The 25,145-nt window shown below is 41.6% G+C and overlaps 1 long non-coding RNA gene across 1 annotated transcript; it reads left to right on the top strand.

Moving 5' to 3' along the window:
* Positions 1 to 563: 563 nt before the first annotated feature.
* On the top strand, positions 564 to 6,095 carry LOC117551636. The gene is made up of 3 exons (XR_004569830.1): positions 564 to 592; positions 4,554 to 4,622; positions 5,305 to 6,095. It is a non-coding gene; the product is annotated as an uncharacterized LOC117551636 (long non-coding RNA).
* Positions 6,096 to 25,145: the final 19,050 nt, after the last annotated feature.

Here is a 25,145-nt window from a genome sequence, read left to right as displayed (position 1 = left end):
GCGGTGATATGCGAATTCCTTTTTGCATAATTTGCACACAACCGTGCTCTTATCGACGCTTCCATCCGTCCGTTTTTCAAAACAACATTTCCCACTGTTGTTCACTGTGGTTTGTTGTTGTCTGAAGTCATGAACGTTAGTTGGTGCTCCAGTATAATCGGTACGCCTGAAACTCATCCAGTGAGAAACGTTCCGCGGTGCAAAACTAAGTGCGATTAAAATGCGTTAATTTTTTTAACGCGTTAATTTTTGTGTAATTAATTAATCTTAATTAACGCGTTAAAGTCCCGGCCCTAGTTCTGATGTTAGTAACTGTGTAAGCTAACATTAGTTAGGCTATGTGTTGTGGACTAATGCATTCAAGTTAGTTCACATTTTAGTTGTTTTTATTGCCCCTGCTGACAATTGTGTGGATAATATGTAGCCTATACAGTCAATGGAATATCACATTTTGCTCTCCAATGTATGTTATTTTAATGTTGACCCATAATACTATAACTATATATTTTTACAGGAGCATTGTTGAAATTCATAGGTCGAACTAAGCCTGCAGAACCACACTTCAAGAGGACAGAGGAGCCAGATCGCAGTGGTGAGGAACGCACTGTCATTTCATTTCACTGTAATTTTTAAAGTTTTCCCATATCACTTTATTCACTATTCAGCTTAGTTATTTATTCAGTTATTTTATTACTGGTACTGCTAATTGCACTGCGTATTGTTGTATATTGTATATACGTATGTATTTACTATTTACTACAACTACTTACAAAATTGAGGGTTGTAGCCAGGCTTGGAATTTCGTCATTTTAGGGGCAAGGCCATTTGGCCTTCCCGTTCACATTTTTTTTAAGGGCACAAAGGCCACATGACAGGGCACAAAGGCAGTTTGGTTAAATTACGCTGGTCAATCAACATGACTGAAAAGTGTAGCACTAACGTCAACACCAGTCGTTTTACAAATGGCTGAATAGCAATAGTGTTTCTTAAACGTATGCGTTAAGTTCAGCCATAAACCACATAAGTCAGTCATGTATTATATCAAAACCGCTTAGCAAGAAAACTACTAGATTCAAAGGTGACAGCTATCTGCTAGCTTGTAGAAGCAACACTAGATGTAGACCCCTTGAAGGGAAGACGTTAGCGCTATCCAAACTAGCTAGCTATCGCTAGTTTTCATGACAAAATGTAACGAGTTGACTTTTAAATAGGCTAATACAATGGTAATTACCTATCAATAGTACTTTCTATAAACACGTAAATGTTAAGTCCTTTCAAATACTACCACATACTTCAGTTAAATCATATCAAAACAGCTTGGTCCGCTTGCTTACCTGTGCTTGTCTTTATGGAGTCAGATTTGGGTCAATATTCTCGCGCGTAAAACAAGCTATTCACGAGCGGAAAATGTGCTTTTACACGCGCATAAAATGACCCTCGCGCGCGGATTAAACCCCCGCGAGCGGAGACAGCCCTCTTGCTTGCTCGCGGGAGTGTCAGCCTCGCGGAGTCTGTCTACGCGCGCGTGAAAAGTTTCTGGCACTTTGGGGCGGAGCCACTGGACTTTGATTGACAGCTGCCAGGAAACCCGGGGTTGCCAGGTTTGATAAATGCCTGAACTACCAAGAGCCGAGCAGTGACGGCAGCAAAATCTAGGTGCGTACAGCAGACAGTAGCTAGCAGTTTTCGACGGACACAGCCCACTGAAAAATATATTGTTTTATATCAAATTAATGTATATTACATTACATTACATTGCATTTAGCTGACGCTTGTATCCAAAGCGACTTACAATAAGTAGATTCGACCAGGAAGACACAACCTTGAAGAAAACAGAATCATATATATATATATCAGTGACGTGCGGTGAGGTTCATGGCTGGTGAAGCACTGACTCTTTCAGAGTCAGATTTACAAATATTATATTCTGACCTTAATCGAAATATTCTGTTATTTTCAAAAGCTTTTTTGGTCTGATGTTTCGATTCATTTTAAACAGACCGTTCAACAAAAGGATACCCAAAATCTAAATATTGGATTGTTCTTTCTTAGTAAGATCCCATGTTCATTACAATTGTGGTCTTACCTTGACTTGAGGATGAAGTCCATGCTATCCTTCTGGACAACAATCTCTATTACTTTTTTGTAAAAGTCCTCCTTATCTTCCTCTAGTTTCAAAAGTCTAGCTTGTTGTTCGCGTCTATACCGTCTCTGCGTAGAATAACAGTAGCAACAAGGACCTGTGGGCTCACGTGCGCCCCCTTCAGTGCGGCAGAGGTTATGGCTGCCTCCCCTGGTGCTTTTTTCATTGCCGTTGTACGGCGAGCCTAAATATCATATATACGTGAAATAAGTTATTTAGAGACTATGGATGGCGAGGATACATGTAATAAAGGGATCTACAAACATTACATTGGTGACCTACCGTGAGATGGTAACAGGCATGCGCTTAGTGCCCGCTTTCCAGCCAGTTTCTGTGGGGTGACGCATTTTGAGGTGAGGCAGAGCTCATCTGTGCCTCACCTTACCACACAGTAACTGGCTTGAGCGCGCTCACAAAATAAGTGCCCGCGCTAAATTAGTGCCCGCGCTCCAGCAAGTTACTGTGGGTTTACGAGAGGCAGAGCTCGTCCCTGCCTCACTTCTCATCGCTCCCATGTAGTTGTAGCGGAGCTCGGCAAATTTGCTGATTTTGACTATAAAAAGCGATTGGAATCATACAGAAATCACACTTACAACACAGATCAGTGGAGACATTTTATTATTACTATTTAGTTTTTCTTTAGCTGTTTTTCCGTTACATTGTAGTATGGCCAGTCTATGAGTATGACAGGTGAGGCTCTGCCTCCCCTGACTGCACGTCGCTGATATATATATATATATTTCCGTTAGTTTCCGTTAGCCGGTAATTACCGGTTTTTAGCTGGTAAAATTTATTAAAAACCGGTAAATTCAAAACCTGCCGGTCAAAATGTCTGGTAATAATTAGGAAGGCTCCGATAGATCGGCCACCGGTCATTATCGGCCGATATTCACTCTTAATAGTTTGATCGGTGCTCTATATAAAGAACGATCAGGAGAGCTGGATCTGATCGATATGGACATAAACGCGAGTGAAGTATAACCGGACACGCGAGAGAGAGATCAGATCAGCTGCTGAGTCAGACCGAGACACGCAGCTCTGCATAATCACCTGAAGCCCCGCCCACTGTTTAGCGAGCTGCATGAGAAACTGACGGGCTGTCAGGAGAGAGGGAGGGAGAGGGGAAAAGAGATGATCCGTTTCTCCCGTGTTATTATTCAAAGTTAATGTAAACTTTTGAATAATGTACGTTATCTAGGCTAATACAAGTAGTTTGTTTGAATGTAATAATTATGTTGTTTGTTGTTTGTGGAATCATTTATTGAAAAATGGATCTGAATTGTTCGATCTGTTACGATTATAGACTGAAGCAATATCAAAATGAGCCCCGTGAACTGAGTTTTAAACTGAAGCATATCTGCTCATAGTCCGGTAATTACCTGCTAACGGAAACTCTGCTACACAACTCTTACTATTATTATTGAAATATGACCGGTAAGTTTCAAATTTGTCCGGTAAAATAAATTCTGCCCGGACATTTGACCGGCGAGAAAAAATCCTAGCGGAAACCCTGATATATATATATATATATATATATATATATATATATATATATATATATATATTAGCTGTACACTTTACGAATATAATAGTTTTTTATGGACAACTTTACCATTCAATCTCGTCCAACTGATTTTGCTGCCGTCACTGCTCGGCTCTTGGCAGTTCAGGCATTTATCAAACCTGGCAACCCCGGGTTTCCTGGCAGCTGTCAATCAAAGTCCAGTGGCTCCGCCCCAAAGTGCCAGAAACTTTTCACGCGCGCGTAGACAGACTCCGCGAGGCTGACACTCCCGCGAGCAAGCAAGAGGGCTCTCTTTCTCGCGAGCGCAGAGCCGCTCGCGGGTGTTTAATCTGCGCGCGAGGGTCATTTTATGCGCGTGTAAAAGCACATTTTCCGCTCGTGAGTAGCTTGTTTTACGCGCAAGAATATTGACCCAAATCTGACTCCATATGTCTTGCTCCCGCGGCTGAGGGAGGAGGCTGTCGGGCCCCTACAGGCATTTCTGACGGAACAATCACAGCAGAGCAATCGCTCTGATCCACAGACACGGGACTATCCTACTGCGCGCACTAATATGACTTTACTAGCATTGTTTACACGGCATGTCTGACGGAACAATCACAGGAGAGCAATCGCTCTGATCCACAGGCACGGGACTATCCTACTGCGCGCACTAGTATGACTTCACTAGCGTTGTTTACACTGGACCTTTTGACAGGGGCACAAAGGCCACTTTGGCCGTGAATTGCATTTTTGTTCACAGGGCATCACGGCCAAAGTGCGGGGCAACGACAGCCATGGCCGTCGTGGCCGTCGTGAAATTCCCACCCTGGTTGTAGCTTTGTGTTAGTGCATGTTTCAGGGTTTTTCTATGCCTTTTGTTCATCTAAATTCTAATACTCATAGGCGACTACAACTCCTGCCGATGTCGAGGCCCAGTTCTCCCTTCCCACCACCCCAGGCTCATTGTGCTAGGTAAAACTCTCATTCAATAAAAGTAGTCTTTTAAAGGTGGGGTAGGTAATTTTGGAGAAACCAGCTCGAGTGAGCTAGAATTTGAAAATACACAGCCGGAAAAAATCTGCCACTTCCTTACAGAGCCCCTCCTCCAACACACACAAACGCGCACATGACCAATGAGGGCACGAGATAAATTTGTGCACAGATGGAAGGCTGACAGGCAGGTAGGCCATCCAGTTATTTTAGCCGGGCCGCTCAGATGATTGGTCATGCTTTTTACAGTAGGCTAATACGGCTTCCACAGATGACGTCTTTTTAATGGATTTTGTGTCAAAGCACTTAAGATATTCATTGCTATCAGGATGTTAAGAGCATTCCATGGAATATAACAAAAAGTGTATCTCGAGCCGGTTTCTCAAACTTACCTACCCCACCTTTAAAGATGAATGCAATTACATTTTAAAACGTTTTAAACCGAACTGTTACAGATGCAGATGCTTGGTCCAAATTCCATAAAACATACCAACCAGTAGCGCCACACTCAGACGAAAATGTACAAAGCCTATTCTTACACTATTTGCATTCCCACATTATTCACCAAGCCAGCCCATGCTTTAATATAGATATTATGGATATTGTTATAATTCCTGCTGTCTTTTGTGAACTTCTAATTATTTGTAATTGTTCTGTTCCACAGGTGCTGTAGCAAACCACCATCCAGGGATCAAGACATCAGATATAAGAAAATCCATTAACACAAGAATTTGTGAGTTAAGGCACCAGGTGAAGCGAAAAAACAAGATGGACGATTAAATAGGGTACAAGACTGGTTTTTTTGGCCCTGTTCCGGACCTTGTTTTAATGAGTGATCAGCTCATGTTTAAAGTTGTCACCAGGTGAAACAAAAAACAAGATTGTTAAATAGGATAACAGACTGCTCTTTTTGGCCCTGTATGAAATAACAATGCATCATTTATTAACTATACCTATATAAAATGTAATACATTTTCCCTTCATTATGTAATAACACCTCCTTTTGTAATAATTTGCCCATTATGTAGTAAACAAGTTCAATGCAAATATGTAATACATGTCGCCACATTTTGAAATATATTATTACATATTGCAGTGGTTATTACAAAATGAGTTGCAAACAATAACATTACAACTGTTTATTTATTCAACCATGAATCATCCTTACTCATAATTAATTTAAAAATATTTCAGTAGAATATCTTTCATTGGCCAAAACTAGATCAAGTGTTCATTCATTAGCCAACATGAATATCAACATCAATTTTGGGATATATTTACAGTTTGGTTATGGTTACATAATGAATATTACAGTTTTTTAAAAGGGCAACTCACGCATTTTGTAATAACCATTGCAAAATGTAATAATTTATTACAAAATGTAGGGAAATTTATTTTATATTGCGTTCAGGCTGTTGATTACAGAATGCAGCAGATTATTACAAAATGTGGGTTTTATTACAATAATTACGTGAAAATGGTCTTGAGTCATTACATAATGTGTTTATAGGCTTTTATTCTTTCCTTGTCCTTCTTTTAATGAGTATGTTGATAACTGTTACACATTGATAGAAAAAAAAACAATTAAAGATTTGTTTTACCAGAACATGCATTTCTCCTCATTGTGAACATATATTGCACTCATGTTCGGAATATATGGTACGTACATGGTCTTTTATAAATCTGAATATATATATAGTGCATACATGTCCCCATATAATTGTGAATATATAGTACATGCATGTCCCCATATACATCTGAATATATACTACATAGTATGTAGTATATATTCAGATTTATATGGGGACATGTATGTAGTACATACATGTCCCCATATAATTGTGAATCTATAATACATACATGTCTCCATATACATCTGAATATATAATACATACATGTCCCCATATAAATCTGAATATATACTACATACATGTCTCCATATAATTGTGAATATATACTACATACATGTCCCCATATAAATCTGAATATATACTACATACATGTCCCCATATAATTGTGAATCTATAATACATACATGTCTCCATATACATCTGAATATATAATACATACATGTCCCCATATAAATGTTAATATATAGTAAATGTATGTTCACATATATACACAACCAATATATTATATATATTTATTTACATATATTACTCAATATATGGAAAGCAATTACTGATGTATTATCCCATATATTGCAATATATTAACACAATATATTATTCTATATATCAATATATTAACACACAATATATTATTCTATATATCAATATATTGTAATATATTAACACACAATATATTATTCTATATATCAATATATTGTAATATATTAACACTATATTATTCTATATATCTTCAATATATTTTGTAGATATGAATAAATATGTTTTTCATGTTGATTATTAATCAGTATCAGTTGGTGTAGCCAACAGCAAGATTTCCTTTATTGAATCTTTTCAATTAACCAGTAAATCAGAAAACAAAATAATGCAATATATTGACAGTTAATATATGGGGAAATATATTTTCTTTGCGTAAAACTTGGGACTGACTTATTATTTTACCACTTTCTGTTCCCCCGTCTGGACATTTTTTTGAATGTGTTTTTGATGAAATTCTGTCTGAGAGATTTTAACATTTTGTTCTTCAACATAAAATACGACAGTAAATACCCCACTGGCGAATTTAAAAGCAGCGGTTGCTAAGTGTCTAAATGAGACGGCTAAACGTCATCACGCCCAACCGTAGCCGCTTTTAGCTTAGCGGTGGTGACGTGAAGTCATGTGACTGTGATGTAGTTCCTTTAAAGCCTAACGTTAGCTTTTTAGTTCTGGTGATAGCACTTACGCTTCAAAAATCATAAAGTGGTGTTAAGATGTGGACATTATCCTGCTGAACCACAGGTGGTTTCATCTTGCCAAAAATACATAGGCCTACTAATAAAAAAAGGCAAGAAAGTCCAAAATGCTGACTCATTCCCGGGTTTTTGTAGCAATTATTAATGGAATCTAAATGTAAAGCAGGCATGGCAACAGTAACAGACAGTCTAACAGTAACATGTCAAACAACGCTCCTCTGCAATACTTGTGCAATAAGGACATTTCTAAAAATATAAACAAATTATTTCATTTTGGACCTTGCTGGGAAGGTATTGGCCATGCTTAGGCCAATTGGAAATGGCCTATGCTTATGCTTATGGCCAATACTTAATGGCCTTCCCGTCAAGAGTTGAGTGATGAGTGATTGAGGGTGGGGAAAAGCCAGCGTAATGGAGGAATCGACAATGAGTAATCTGTTCTTTATTACTTCTTATGAGGTCGTTTTAAATCGATCAGGATGGAGTGTTTCCTGGCACTTCCCTGAACGTTCCCAGGATGTTCCGCGACATTCCTGGAAATCTCATGGATGACGGCTGTGCTGGTGATGAGATCCGGGGCTCACTGATGCACGTTTGTGTGTGTGTGTGTGACTTGTGTGGGAGGGTGTGGTAGGATAAATCCTTTCGTTCTCAAGAAAACTAAAAGGTTTTTACACATGTTGGCTGCACATATGCAGCACAGACATACACACACACACATACACAGGCAAACATAGACACACACACACACACACACACACACACACACACACACACACACACACACACACACACACACACACACCACACACACACACACACACACACACACAGCTGTCTTCCAGATGGGTCAGTGGTTCTCCAGTGAATCATACAAACTGACTTAACCGTTGCACACAGTCAGTAGCAAGCAGCACATTTTCCATATTACCACCTCCTCCCTTCTGCTGTGTCAATTCCCACCCATGTCTGTGTTTCAGTTTCCCTCGCTCACGTTTTCTCTCACTATCTGCTTTTTCTGTCCACTTATATCAGAATCAGAATCCGAAACGGGTTTATTGCCAGGTAGGTTCACACATACGAGGAATTTGACTTGATGTTATGGTGCATACATCAAAGGTAAAACAAAGAATCTCCATAGAAAACAAAACATCTTTAAGGACACTGTAATAAAATATAGTTAAATAGCAATAAAATAAAGCAGTAATTTACAGAGAAATGGAATGCAATGAGTTATAGAATATAAAATATGCAATAAGAATATGTGCAGTAAGCAGTATTTTAATATATCTCTCACTCACTCTGGTTTCTATTATGGAGTCCTTTGTGGTTCTCTCCATCCAATACTGTGTTCTTATGGTTTTCTATTTCATGTGAAAGGAGAAGTGTTGGACAAATACCTTTGTTTGCTTTTGGCCTAGAGTGGGGTGCGATGATAGATATATCATGTGTTAAATATGATGTGCGGGACACGAACATCTCTATATTTTCACACGTATTTTTGTATGTCGCAGATGTTGGAAGACTTCTGCAAACAATCCACCTGTTAACCTTTACTTATTACTAAGGGAAATAGTCGATTTGGACATTCCAGAGATCTGAACATCAAACAGACCGTTGCTAGGGAGGCTCAAGGGACTATGTACAGTGTACGTATTTTTATATTTGTGGAGAGCAAGAAACTTTGGATTCAAGATCGCTAAACTGTCCTAAGTAAAGAAAAAGAAAAGTGGAACAAGAGAAGGAAAGAGGTTAAAAGACAGAAAGCTGTATGTTAGAGAAATTGACAGAAGAAGACAGACAGGAAGTAAACACTAATGGGAACAGCAGAAGAAGACAGACAGGAAGTAAACACTAATGGGAACAGCAGAAGAATACAGACAGGAAGTAAACTAGTGGGAACAGCTGAAGAAGACAGACAGTGGCCGTTTCTCAATCGCAAGTATATCTGCTGCAGAGCAACTATTTCAAGTATACTACGTCATAGAGTGGCGCAGAATGCTGGGCATTTAACATGCATTTAAACAGTCCTTCGGCGCCACTCGATGATGTAGTATACTTGAAATAGTGGCTCTGCAGCAGGTTTACTTGCGATTGAGAAACGGCCAGGAAGTAAACACTTATGGGAACAGCAGAAGAAGACAGACAGGAAGTAAATACTAAAGGGAACAGGAGAAGAAGACAGACAGGAAGTAAACACTAAAGGGAACAGGAGAAGAAGACAGACAGGAAGTAAACACTTATGGGAACATCAGAAGATAGACAGAAAGTAAACACTTAAGGCCCTGTCACACTGTCCCGAAATTGACACCCGATGGACACACGATAAACGAAATATTCAAATTCGGCTCTGATCGTAGCAACATCGGGCCATTCGTGAGGGCATCTTAAGCCATCGTATGACCGCCGGTGGAGTTTCTCAGGCTCCGGCAGCAACTTCGTGAGCGGCAACTTCGTAAGGTACTCGTGAGGGCATCTTGTCAAATCGTGTCATCTTCGTGTTATCATCGGTGCATTCACCCTCACTCTGATCGTGGCGAATGCCCGATGGCACCGATGATAACAAGATGCCCTCACGATGGCCTTACGAAGGGCAACATTTACACACAAATTCAACACGAAAATGAACCTTCGCAAGGTCCTTCGGCAATTTTTTGGCATGCCAAAGATTTTGCCACCGCTCACGAAGTTGCTGCCGGAGCCTGAGAAACTCCACCGGCGGTCATATGAAGGCTTAAGATGCCCTCACGAATGGCCCGATGTTGCTACGATCACAGCCGAATTTGAACATTTCCTTTATCGTGTGTCCATCGGGTTGTTTTATTGCACAACAAAATCATGTAAATATATTATGTAAATAACCCAATTTGTGTTCTGTGAAACTAAAAAGGATATAATATATTATTTTGAAGGACAGTTGACAGGAAGTTGTTGTTGTTATGGAAACAACATTACGGAGAAAACGTAATAATTTCTACATATAACGACGGATAAAGTAAAGAACAAAGTCTGAAGATATCAGTACAGTATCATAGTACTGTAACATAATTGTTTTTGGTACTTTCATTGCAGTTGTATGTCTTAAATGTAATGTAAATGTTGCCTTCGTGTGTGGTTCGGGGCCATCTTCGTGCGAAATTCACAATTCCATATTCGTGTGTCCATCGGGTGTCAATTTCGGGACAGTGTGACAGGGCCTTTACAAGAACAGCAGAAGAAGACGGACAGGAAGTAAATACTTACAAGAACAGCATAAGATGACAGACAGGAAGGCCCAATCCCAAACCGCCCCCTACACCCTACCCCTACACACTACCCCTTCGTTCGCGCGGAGGGTCCGCCACATTAAGTGCTGTTCCAAACCAACGAGTGTGGAGCGGTGTGGACTGGAGACCGGTCTCTACCTGACCGGAGTCAACGCTGTGTGTGTCTGTCGGGAAACATGCTGTTTACAAGTAGTTCCAGCAAACATCCACTGATAAATTGCAATGTTAACAACCTCATGATACCCTCACATTGTTTTTACTTAGGATCATACATTACATTACATTACATTGCATTTAGCTGACGCTTTTATCCAAAGCGACTTACAATAAGTACATTCGACCAGGAAGACACAACCTTGAAGAAAACAGAATCATATAAGTACATCAGGTTTCATAGAGCCAAACATTTCAAGTGCTACTCAACTGGCTTTAGATAAGCCAGTCCTTTATTAGTATATTAGTGCTTTGTTAATAAATCTATCGCTCGAAGTGGAGTCGAAAGAGATGAATTTTCAGTTTGCGCCGGAAGATGTGCAAGCTATCAGCTGTCCTGATGTCAATGGGGAGCTCATTCCACCATCTTGGAGCCAGGATAGCAAACCCACGTGTTTTTGCTGATGGGAACTTGGGTCCCCCTCGCAGCGAGGGTGCAGCGAGTCGTTTGGCTGATGCAGAGCGTAGTGCACGCGCTGGGGTGTACGGTTTAACCATGTCCTGGATGTACGAAGGGCCAGATCCATTGGCAGCATGGTAAGCAAGTACCAGTGTCTTGAAGTGGATTCTAGCAGTTACCGGAAGCCAGTGAAGGGAGCGGAGGAGCGGAGTGGTGTGGGAGAATTTAGGAAGGTTGAAGACCAGACGAGCCGCTGCATTCTGGATGAGCTGCAGAGGTCGGATGGCACATGCAGGTAGACCAGCCAGGAGGGAGTTGCAGTAGTCTAGGCGTGAGATGACGAGAGCCTGGACCAGAACCTGCATCGCTTTCTGTGTCAGCTGGGGACGTATCTTCCTGATGTTGTAAAGCGTGTATCTGCAGCAACGGGTTGTAGCAGCGATGTTTGCAGTGAAGGACAGGTTGTTATCTAGGGTCACACCCAGATTCCTTGCAGTCTGAGTCGGGGAAACAACTGAGGTGCCGATGTTGATTGTTAGGTCAAGAGTGGGAAAATATTTTCCCGGAAGGAAGAGCAGCTCAGTCTTGTCAAGGTTGAGCTTGAGGTGATGAGCAGACATCCACTGAGAGATGTCAGCTAGACAAGCAGAGATGCGTGCGACGACCTGGGTCTCTGAGCGGGGAAAGGACAGAATTAATTGGGTGTCGTCAGCGTAGCAGTGGTATGAAAAACCATGCGGGCTAATGACTGATCCGAGCGAGTTTGTGTACAGGGAGAAGAGGAGGGGACCAAGAACAGAGCCCTGAGGGACCCCTGTAGTTAATTGACAAGGGTCGGACTCAGACCCTCTCCAAGTCACCCTGTAGGTACGGTCTTTGAGGTATGAGGTGAGGAGGGAAAGTGCAGAGCCTGAAACTCCAAGTTTTTGGAGAGTGCGAAGGAGGATCTGATGATTCACCGTGTCGAATGCAGCAGACAGGTCCAACAGGATGATGACAGAGGAGAGGGATGCAGTTTTGGCAGTGTGCAGTTCCTCAGTGACAGCAATGAGAGCAGTTTCTGTGGAGTGACCTGCCTTGAAACCAGACTGGTGCGGATCCAGAAGGTTGTTCTGATGGAGATAACAGGAGAGTTGTTTAAAGACAGCGCGTTCAAGTGATTTAGACAGGAACGGGAGGAGAGAGACAGGCCTGTAGTTTATAACATCAGACGGGTTGAGAGTGGGTTTCTTTAGGAGAGGGTTTACTCTTGCCTCCTTGAGACTGTTTGGAAAGTGACCAAAAGTTAGAGAAGTGTTGATTAAATGGGTGAGAAATGGTAGAATATCAGGAGCGATAGTCTGAAGGAGGTTTGAAGGGATAGGGTCCAGAGGACAGGTGGTAGGGCGGGCAGAGGAAATGAGGGTAAGAACCTCACTTGGAGAGAGAGGGGAAAAGGAGGTTAGTGTGTTGGTGGAAGGAGGGTCTGGTGGCCCAGCGGTGAGTAAAGGTGAGTCAGAAAAAGAAGAGCGAATATCATCAACCTTTTTTTCAAAGTGGGTAACAAAGTCGCTTGACAGAAGTGAGGAGGGGGAGGGGCTTTTGGAGGGTCCAAGAGGGTGGAGAAGATGGAAAATAGTTTTTTGGGATTGGAATAGGAAGATTGGATCTTATTTTATATCTCATACCTGTGTTTAGTCTAGAAAAAGGTAAATGTGTGCATTTTATTATAAAGTTGTGTATATTTACAGATTGTTGCAAAAACTAAGAAGCTTATAAACATCAGGTTTCAAACTAAAAGAGCTTTACAAAAAAGTAACACAGTTAAAGATGTTTGGAGTTTTATTTGAGTTGTTAATTTACATTTTTTGTCCAAGAGATGCTGATTTGAAACCGTTACATACGGCATTTCCTGTTTCTGCCGGAGAGAGGGGAGGCCGTCCCAAAGCTTGCAGCTGTATTTACTCCCTCCATCCGACAGGAGGGAGCCTCGTTGAGCTGCGAGTGTCACTCCACGGAGTTCACTCCGTCACGGACGGGGAGTGTGTATGGGGTAGGGTGTAGGGCGTGGTTTGGGATTGGGCCGAAGCGGCGCTGGGCCGAAGTAAACACTAATGGGAACAGCAGAAGAAGACAGACAGGAAGTAAACACTAAAGGGAACAGCAGAATAGAGGAAAGAGAAGACACAAGATAGAGAAATATGCAGGAGCCATATGATGACTCCAGAAAGTCACAAGACTTATTCAAGATATAAAGTCCCGCCGAAAACGTTTGTACGGACAATCATTGCTTTTTGACTTACACTTCGGCTACATTTGCAATGGACAGGACAGTAAATAACCACTTCCAATAATGTCAAACTGTACTTTGCTTTAATCCATGTGTTGAATATGTTTCTAATTTCTAGGAAAGACTGAAATTAGGCTCAACTGAATATCTCTGTCTCTTTTTAGCCTCTAGTTTTATTAACCCATTTCGTGCATGTCAAAATAATCTTTCTCACCTCTTAATTTGATCATTTGATCATAAATGAATGCAGTATTGAATAACTATCATGATCTCAAGGGGAGATATAGATGCTTACCTCAAAGTTGCTGTAGCCTTCCTTCTCTTTGGTTTAATTTGTCTTCAAATTCGGCCGATATGCCAGGGACGGATCTGGACCCTGAGAGCAGAGAAACAGAGAGCAGGAAACATTTTCAGGTTTTACAAAAATAGAAAAAACACATATGCTTTCAACATAATATGAAGTAGTAAATGAGTAAAAGTAAGAAGAGGGTCATTAAATATATTCTAAAAAGTAGAGATAAAATGGAAAGCATATCCTGGTATGTATTCAGCCAAACATACCATGTTGATGACCCTCATGGCTGACTGACAGATGATGTGTTGTGGTGTGTTGTTCCTCCTGCCTCTATATACCCTGCCGCTTTAAACGCTAACAGCATAAAGTGCACTAGTGTACACCCTGCTGAACCTTGGCCCTGAGTACGTTTGTGTGTGTGTGTGCGTGTGTGTGTGTGTGTGTGTGTGTGTGTGTGTGTGTGTGTGTGTGTGTGTGTGTGTGTGTGTGTGTGTGTGTGTGTGTGTGTGTGTGCGTGTGTGTGTATACGTGTTGAACCTCTCTTGTGCAATGACAGCAGCCGGCCATGTGGGGGAGCTAAAGTCCTCATATTTTCCATTATTTTTTCCAGGAGCTCAAATAAAGTAATATGATTAATGAGATTATAGCTGCAGAGAAACTGTCCCTTGTTTTGCTTCCTGTTAAAAGGATATTTGATCTAGATCAGATACAGAGTCTAGCTCAAGGACACTTCAGCAGGGAGTGTGTTTATCCTCACAAGGCCATGAACTAAACCCTTCTGCCTGCACTTCCTGGCCTTTGCGTCATAAAAAAAGAAGATTTATCTTTTGCTTTCTTCTTCTTCTTCAGATTCCTCCTCTCGTCTCATGCCTCTCTGCCCTTTTTTGCCAGGAAATTAGTTGATTGACTCCGTTTCAAAACAACAGAAAGGCAACTGCTGTCCATATGCTTCCTGTGAAGAACGCTCAGGGGATAAAGTTCACCCTCTGTGGGAGTCAGTTGTCCTACAACCCACACACTAACACATCGGTGGGTGTCTACATGTGTATTTAGTATCCAAAAAACACATGTACACACACACACACACACACACACACACACACACACACACACACACACACACACACACACACACACACACACACACACATACACCTTTCACCCTTAGCTCCATTACTCATCTCTGGCACTTATTGCTGCTTTATTGCATAAGTGGCATGCTGCGGTTGCCATGCAAGCAAAAACAGAACAATGTATAGAACAATGCTCGTGTGCATGTGTGTGTCAGTATATACTATATATATATATCAGTACCCCATGCTGCATGCACTGAGACAGAGGGGGAAGCAATAAACGAATACTCCGTCCTGGCAACAAGCTGTTTTCCTGTCAACATTGCTGTATCTGTGCATGAGTGTGTATCTGGGAGCATTCAGCCCAAAATGGTTTTTCCAGGCAGGAAATGGAGGAGTGTTATTCTCTATATCATCCTCCACCACTCCTTCAGTCCATATACTTGAAATCTCAACACTAGCCAACGGCCCTCTTGCTCCTTTTCTTATAGTTTTTCTTTCTGTTTCTCTCCCTATTCGTCTGATGTCTTTGTAATCTTGTCATTGGGGGTGATGGATGGTCAGTGAGGGAGTTGGATGAGGAAACATAATATGACGGATAAGTAGAAGAAAGGGGGTATCACAGATCAGTGGGAGAGACAGACGAGACCGAGAGGAGAGGAGTTTGGGTAGTAGTTGACAATATACTGGAGCCTGTAACATTCATTGCATAACATTAAATGAAACAGCTGGAAGACACAACTTTGGTTTTTCATGGCATGACATTGGGTTATTACATTTTAGAAAGTGTATTTTATGACAGTATATCTTGTGAGGAAAGCACCTGAAGTAGCATAATACAAAGAGGTCATTGTCTTGAGCGTGTAAAGTTAGCTTGTAAATGTCAGGACAAAGGTTCTGGTGGTAGTAAGATTATCCCACTCATAATACGGCTGCATACTAAATAAACCAAACACTTGATTTAAAAATGATGTCAGTTTCCCCTATGAAAAAAGAAAGACTTTCCTTCTCTTGTTCTCTTTTCTTTAGACCAGTGATTCTCAAACTTTTTTCAATAACGTAGCCCCTTTGAAAAAAAATTCAGCCAAGTACCCCCTGATCAGCACAAAAACTATTTGTTAGGGAAGAAATGCCTATATAAAGAGGTACAGTACAGTGCTGCACCATCGGTGTCGGATTTATTAAAACAACAACAGTAACTGAGAAACACTTAAATGCTACATTTCAAATGTTTACAATCCATCACTAAATTCATGGCAAACCAATTTTAACATCATGCAATAACACTAAGACGACATTAGTTGCATTGAACTGATCTTTTTAATAAGTTATCTTTTCACTGAGGATCTTTGTTATTCTCAGTGACAGGAAGGCCACTGCAGTTATTACACTTCGCGTTTTGAAAAATGTATTAATATAAAACCCACACTGCTCAAACTTCCTTACTTTTCCTAAAATTGGTATTTTTTTTTTTTTCATTCACATAAAAATAAATCTCACGTACCCCCTGCAGTACTCCAACGTACCCCTAGGGGTCCGTGTGCCCCCATTTGAGAACCACTGCTTTAGACGGTTTAGCCATCATGAATCCAACATTTCGTGCTCTCCACAAATACAAAAATAATACTCATAAAGTATTCACAGCTCATGTTAAATTGACCGGACTTCTTTCTGTGGATTCATATGACTGCACATAGTCGCCTAGCTAAAATAGCAGACCTTTGGAATGTCCAAATTGACTAATCAGAATCAAGTATTCAACTAAGCCTTGAAATAAATCTGGTGATTATTGGGCCATTAGCATTTGCCGAGACTAAAGTATTGATCAGCACAGATGACAGGTCAAGGGGTCATCAAAATCATTGGGAATCAGTTTTTTGGGAGTTAGATATTGTATGTCTTTCATGGCAGTCTTGCTCTTTGACGACTCGGACAGATGGACGGATGGACCAAACGATTGACACTGAAACCCTTAAGTCCCACTGCTACCAATCAGAGGCGATACAGATCAATACTAGGAACTATAGAGAATCATAAAACGTGTGTGAGGGAGAATAAATGGCGGATCATTTTGACATTCAAGTCCATCTTTCTAACTGTATTACATTTGTCTGATAGCTTTCCAAATATAAGAAGATTCTTCATAGTTACAATCAGGGTTTGGAGGATTTTTCTTCAAAATGTAATCCGATAAAACTACTAGGTACCTTAGGAAACAATGTAATCCTTACTATACCTTTTTAACCCCTTCTTTTGTATCCTGATAACATAGTCCCACTTCCTTGTAATGCATTACTCCTGAAGCTTGGTCATAATCACATACTGAGTAATATTTGGCTGACAAAACAGTTAAACAGAGGCCCCCGCATTCCATTTATAAATATGCAAACAAAGCACCCTGTGCCACTTCCTGAAAATTGTAAATAGATATGTTATGTCCTCTTTTTCTTTCTGTTTCCTGGGTCCTCAAGTGTCTGTGGTTAAATCCTGCACGCCAGGGGCCGTACTGGTCACCATGGCGATAACGGCTCTCACTCAAGTAAATATCCTGGTCAACCGCTGCAGCAACGTCTCAGGAGTGATGGCCGACTTCATAACATATAGATTTATTTCTAATAAAGATTATCATAGCTGCATTTTACCCATTGAGCTAATTTCTAAGGTAATCACCAACCAATCATCTTTTGATAAACTCTATGAATCAGCCTTCCATAAAAACATATTTAGATTGTCTCTGATCCTAACCATGTTTTGAACAGTGAATATAAATTGTTTCCATCAAATCGAAGATACAGGGTCTTAGAATTGTATAAAGTTAGACTGAAGCACTCTTTTGTGAACCAGTCAATCCTCAAAATAAATACAGAGTTTATTAGATCAAATTTAGGTTAAAAGGTCCTGAACATGTTGTCTTCAGTGATTGTATTAGTTCGTTAAATGTTTGTTTCCTTGTTTTCATTTTGTTAATATTTATCCTTGTCGATGTTGCAAATGGAGCTACTGTGATGCAAGAAAAATGCCAGACTTGATCTGACAATAAAGTGTTATCGTATCGTTTCGTTTAGTATAATTTCGTATTATATCGCAAAGTAACATAAAGTAACAAACTGTAACGTATTGCAACATAATGCAGTGTATCGTATCGCTTTGTTTCGTTTTGTGTCATACCGTCTTGTATCAAAACAAGTAAACACATTTGATTCCTGTAAACCAGGGGTGTCAAACTCAAATACACAGTGGGCCAAAATTATAAAATGGGTACTAGTCGAGGGCCGGACTGGTTCAATGTTTATTGCAGAACTTATTGAAATGAACTTATTGCACATATTAAACCTGGAACTAACAAAGCTTAAATTATTGGCTATAAAAACAACATTAAACATTAAATAATCAGTTGCATTCATTTCTTATGGCTCTATCTGCAGCTTTTCCAAAGTCATTTCTTATGATCACATTTTTCCACAGGCCAACAACAGCTTCAACAAAACTATTTCCCTCAAAGAAAAAACAAACATGCCCTGTTGTCTCAAGAAACAAAGTGCAGAAGGAAACATCCATTGAAACTCAGTGTGCTGCTCTGTGATGCTAGTTCAAGCCAGATACTTGGCATTTCATCTTGGGTACAAGGTCATCAATGTTTGGGCTCAGGCTCTGAGCGGAGGAGACCCTCAGGATTGAGTGAAGGTGTGCGTGCAATATACCGGCGGGCCAGATCTAATAGAAATGCGGCCGAAATTAAATCCACCAAGCGCCTGATTTGGCCTTGAGTTTGACACATGTGCTGTAAACTGAGCATTTTAATATGGTGGGGAACAAGCCGATAAGTATATGTTTCAAACAATGAACTATTTAAGTGACAAGTTAGGTCTATAAAAAAACCTTGTACATGGAGTGCGGATAATGTGCTAAAACCAAACATGGGACCAAACCAGGTACAGGGAATGAAAACCAAAACCTTCCCAACCCTGGTTGTAATGTCATTATAGAGAGAGAGAGAGAGAGAGAGAGAGAGAGAGAGAGAGAGAGAGAGAGAGAGAGAGAGAGAGAGAGAGAGAGAGGGAGAGAGAGAGAGAGAGAGAGAGAGAGAGAGAGAGAGAGAGAGAGAGAGAGAGAGAGAGAGAGATCAGAGTATGTTGGAGAAAGGAAAGCAGCAGATCACACCACTCTGCAGGAATGTGGCGGCTCGTAACGCTCAGGTCAAAGTTAGTCTTGGGACATCAGCTGATGAGGTAAAGGGAAAGGCAACACGTCAACAGAAACTGAGAGAAATCATTAACTAGCTTTGATACTTGAATAGAAACCCGGATTCTTTTTCAAACACACAGAAAGACAAACATAAACAGTATCAGTGTATTGATAGCACACAGGTCAGTGTTGGAAAAGTACATTTACAAAAACAGCCAATTCAGTTAATTAATTTGCAAATGGAAAGATAAATAATTGGCATTAAAAAACGTTTAAGTAATTTTTCTCCTTTTTCATTTAAATTATTTTATTATATTTAAATGAAAAATGATAAATGTTATTTACTTCTTTTACGTTTATCATGTAAGAACATTTTGCTCATAATACTTCATTATTTTCACTGACGTAACATTTTCCAACGCAGGAATTTTGCTTGTATCAGAGTATTGGCTAGCGCTCCAACACATTGTACATTAAGCCTTAGGGGCGGGACGTCTTTAAGCGGTTGACCAATCACAACAGAGTCGGCCAGCTGACCAATCAGATCAGACTGGGCTTTGGTTTCAGACAGAGGGTGAAAAGAGGTGCTGCAGCACAGGCAGTATGAGAAAAATAAAGAGCTTTTTGAACATTAAAGCATGGAGACATGTGACAGTACAGGAACTAAATACTAATATGTCCTCTTTAACAATGCGGGGAAGTATAGATTTAGAGGAGGAAGGTTTCTGAGGCATTCCTCCTCTTTAAACCTGCTGGGCTGGTTTCTGGGTCATTAAAATTCCTCTTTTTCTCTCCTCATGTCTCCTCTCTGAAACCACAGTTCCTGCCCTGAGTGACATGTTGGCTTATCTCCACCTGCTCGGCCTCTCCTCCATCTTCCCTCTCCCTCCTGCGTTATCTCCAGGCGGCAGAGCACACTGACTGAGGAAGACACATTTCTCCACAAGTTGTACTTTCCAGTTGACTTCCCTGTATCCCCTCTATATGCAGGGTTGGGAGGGTAATTTTAAAAACGAATCGATTACTCCTCAAGCCTGGATACAGAAGTAATACATATGTACAGATCTAGACGGTCATACCTCATATTTGTCTTCTTTCATTCCCCTTCTCTACAACTCCTCCTCCTCTACCCCTTGTATCTCCACTGAAGTATGTCAGGCACTAATCTCTGGATTTTCACTTCTGCTCAAATTGTTGTTCTCGAAGCAAACAAAGTAAACGTCACACCTGACCCAACTCCTTATCACTTGCTTAACTATCCCCTGCCAACAACTGCAGCCACAACAACAACATCCATGACCTGATTAACATATGTTAAGGCAACCCAACTCCCAAATGTCACCTACACAACAGAGACAACAACAACAACAACAACACCAACACAACAACAAATACTAAGAAAACTCTCCTGGCTCTGCAAGAGAAGCAGAGGAGGAAGAAGTACTCAGATTACTTAAAGGGTCCCTATTATGCAAAAGCAAAATCCTAAAGACCCCACCAGAGGAAATTTCTTTCACACAGACTGCCCCCACCTGCCTGAATCGACTCAATTGGACTCCTTTGTTTACTTTTGGAACATAGTGACAACACTTTGTAACACTCGTGTTACTATTGGCTAGTGTGCCAACACATTGTTAGTGATAGGCTAAGGGGCGGCCGCGGGACATCTCTTAGTGTTTGACCAATCACACGGAGCAGCACCCAACTAATCAGAGCAGACTGGGCTCTGGTTTCAGACAGAGGGTGAAAAGAGGTGCTACAGCACAGGCAGTATGAGAAAAATAAAGAGCTTTTGTAACATTGAAGCTGTAATCATGTCACAGTAGAGTCAAAACAAACTAATATGGACCTGAAAATGAGCATAAAAGGGCCCCTTTAAAAGTATTTTTGAAATGGAAACCAATCACATTGTCTATCAGCATCAACTACTAAAACCATCTGTGACGGCTTAAGGTCATGGGGTTCATTTAAACCGGGGACACTTTTTGAAAAGGCTGATTTTTGAAGTTGCTTGGAACAACAATTGATAATAGCAAATACAAAGACTTTCAGAAAGGTTAATTCGCACAATAAGAAACCATAAAAGGCAATGTAAATATGGAATGAATTCATTCGCATGCCGAAATCATGCATATACCGATCAGTAACTTTACTTAACATGGTTTCTTTTTTTTTGTCTGTGTTTTTATATACTCTAACCGCAAACTGATCCCCCACTAATATTGCCTAAAATTGTTTATTTTGCAGACCATTTTAAAATCCTCTGACCCCCAATGTCCCCAACTATAAACTGCCCACAGCTCATTCACGCATAACAGGCACACAAGACCTGCTGACCCACAGCACACACACAAGCTCACACACTCCCTCCTGGGCTAATCTCCTACAAGCCCCCCTGCCCTCCCACCCCCCCAAGAGCCAGAGCTTGCCTTTGATCAAAATACATTGTCAAGGCACACTGGGTGACCTGTATATATGTGTGTGTGTGTGTGTGTGTGTGTGTGTGTGTGTGTGTGTGTGTGTGTGTGTGTGTGTGTGTGTGTGTGTGTGTGTGTGTGTGTGTGTGTGTGTGTGTGTGTGTGTGTGTGTGTGTGTGTGTGTGTGTGTGTGTGTGTGTGTGTGTGTGTGTGTGTGTGTGTGAGAGAGAGAGGCAGAGGCAGAGAGACAGAGGTTTGGTGGGAGGTCCTAACCTGAAGTGCCGGATATTGTTGCGCTACTCCCTGCCCTCTAAGCCCTGACCAGGGGAAGCACGGCCAAAGAGCCTTTTGTTTAGCTGACCCTCAACCTCCCCTCCTCCCCCCGCCTCCCCCTCTTTCTTTCTTCTTGACCTTTTCTCCCTCTCTACTTGAACCTCAAACATACACTAATGCCAAACTCTTGGAATTGATCATCAAAGAGACCACCAAAGCTCATACTTATACTCATACTCATACTCATACTCATACTCATACTCATACTCATACTCATACTCATACTCATACTCTCACACACACACACACACACACACACACACACACACACACACACACACACACACACACACACACACACACACACACATACACACACACACACACATTCCTGTTTTGTTGCCATAACAGCAGAGAGCCCTGATACCGAGCTTTGAACCTGTGTGCGAGTAGGTCATTCTCACCTTTAGGGGTCCACTGTGACGGATCAGACGTGACACTGAGACGGTTCTTTCTAAAGGTTAATGTAGGGCTAGGAGCTTATAAAGTCTTAGGAGAAGGCGGCATGCATTCATACTCAGTGACATGTTGGTGGAGAACAAGGTGGATAAACTATAGGCATGATGGTTAGCACTAGTGGCGTGGCGTCAGCGATGCTAACTGTCTGTCTGATAGCTCAACCACTTTTGGTCCATTAAATGGATTACAGAAGTTCATGGTGGTCCGAGGAAGAATCCTAATTACTTTCAACTTTGCAACATCGTCAAGTCAAGCTTTTTATTTGTCCAATACTTTGATTATAGTTCCTGCAAAACTAACATTTAGCTAGGCTACTTTTTGTTTACCCCTTTTTATTGCTTTTAAGGATGGTCTGTTTTCCGTTTGGTTTGTCTGTTTCTCTGTTTCTCTGTCTTTAGGCATGGTTGTGAAAATACTTCTCGCACATTTTTCATTAAACTTGGAGAGAGAGGTTCTAGCATAGACCGAGAAGTAATTTGAAGCAGAGCCAAATCATGAGGCGCATACACATTGTGTTTCACTTTCATAAAACATTGCAAGACAGACATGCTTGCTATGTTTGGCATTGGTTGATCTATGACCTTTTCTTCAAGTTAGCAAATGATGGCATGCTAACATGGTAGGTTAACGGTGATCCTAGTCAACAGTATAGCCTACCTGCTAAACATCAGCATTTTGTCATTATCCAAAGGCATGCTGACGTTAGCATAGCGAAAAGCACCATCTTGCTTCTTCTTCTTTTGTGTAACGTTAGAGGTCCAACTCGGTGTCGTGTAGCCATGCCCGCATCTCTGGTCCTAGGTCGAAGAGGCCGGCTTCCGAGGGTGGTCTATATAAGGGGCAGATGGTGATTATATGGACAGCGGTCTGCTCAGGGTCACCGCACTCGCATGCCGCACTGTCCGCCAAGCCCCACGTCTTCATCGATGTTTTAAAGCGACCGACCCCAGTTCGTAGACGGTTCAGAGTGGTCCACTGCCGGCGCGGTAGGTTGTCTCCTCCAATGGCGCCATCTCCTGGGTCCCAGATGTAACGGTGGATTCGGGAGGGCCCGGCTGACTCCCACTCCTGCTTCCAAGCTGCTGCCAACCATGCATCTCTGGAGATGTCCTCAGAGGTAGAGTTGAGCATCTCTTGAGCTGCTTTGTTGTAGGGGTGGCGGGACTTGAGTCTGCTTGGAGGTGCTGGTGTTATTGTGGTGTTGTGCAGGATGTGCCAGTCATACTTTTGTGCCTTCCTGGCCAGGGCGAGGGTGGCAGCCTCCCGTCGGAGGCCGGCCGGTGCTATTCCCGCGAGGACTGGCAAGAGGGACACAGGGGTAGGCTTTAAGCATCCAGTTATTATTCGGAGGGAGGTATTGATAGCCACGTCGACCTTTCTCGCATGAGGGCTTCTGCTCCAGACTGGGGCGCAGTATTCCGCTACAGAGAAGACCAGGGCTTGAGTGGATATTCGCAGCGTTTTAGCGGAGGCTCCCCAGGTTATTCCAGCGAGGCGGCGGATCAGCGCGACTCTGGATGTCACCTTGGCCTTGACTTCTTTCAAGTGTTTTTTAAAGGATAATGTCCGATCCAGACGCACTCCAAGATACTTCGGGGCTTGCTTTACCTCCAGACATTTGTTGTCGACGCGCACCTCAAGTTCCCTCCTGGCTTCTCTGGTGCTAAGGTGGTATGCCGCTGCAACTGTTTTTCCGACGCTGAGCTGTAGACGCCACCTTCGGAGGTATGCTACTAGTGTGCTCATGTCTTCGTTAAGACCCTCTTCCATCGCCTCCCACGTTGGTCGGCTCAGCATGATGGCAAGATCGTCTGCGTAGCCATACTTTCTGGACGCTGTATCAGGTAGGTCGTGGATGTAAACATTGAACAGCATCGGCGAGAGAACAGACCCCTGCGGTACCCCGCATCTTGCTTGACCTGATGTTTCTAAAGCACTGTAAGAGTACTATTTTTTCTTATATATCTGAAACCAAGTGGCTCCACGAGTCAGACTGCCGTTATAAGTTATAATTGGCATTTAAACTGCTTTTTATTAATTCAAAGACGGCTCTGAATTAATAATCAAATATGTTTCCTCTCTTTACTACTGGTTGAAATTACAAAATGTACCCATCATTTTCCTCATGCTAGTATAGCCACATAAAAGTATCAAACCACCTGTTAAAATGCACCAGAATACAGGAAATCTATTTTTTTTCGTGGGGGAGGACCCCCACAAGCCCCGTTAAAAATGTCCCCCCCACATTCAGGATGCTTCCTACGCCCATGGTCATAGCTGTAGCCATTTCAGGTTACACGCTGTAGTCGAAGTGAGAGACACATTTACAGGTAGCCTGACTGGTTAGATCACACAGAGAATGATGCCTGTGTGTATTTCAGTGACAGGATGAAAAGAGTTTTGTAAAAAAAATAGGGAGACTGCGGTTTGCAGACTCTGAGCTGTGTTGAGGAAAGGTTCAATAGATGTGAGAAATTCATTGTGCCACTTTATACCACAGCAGAAAGGGAGACTTGAATTGGGTTAGCACCACTACAGAGTGTTCCCTCCGGCGCTGCAGCCATTAACATCTCATTCAACCATTTTATTCACCTGGTTACATTGCTTTTTTCAAAAATGTGCCTATGTGCTTTTGACCAATTACATTTTCTCTTAAAAAGCTCAAATGTGTCTCTAACTGACGATATCTTTCTCTCTGGTTGTCTTGTTTTTTAAATGCAGGTGTGCAATTAC

This window comes from Gymnodraco acuticeps, unplaced genomic scaffold (genome assembly GCF_902827175.1).
Source record: "Gymnodraco acuticeps unplaced genomic scaffold, fGymAcu1.1, whole genome shotgun sequence".
NCBI classification, from domain to species: domain Eukaryota; kingdom Metazoa; phylum Chordata; class Actinopteri; order Perciformes; family Bathydraconidae; genus Gymnodraco; species Gymnodraco acuticeps.
This window is presented reverse-complemented; position numbering and strand designations above follow the sequence as displayed.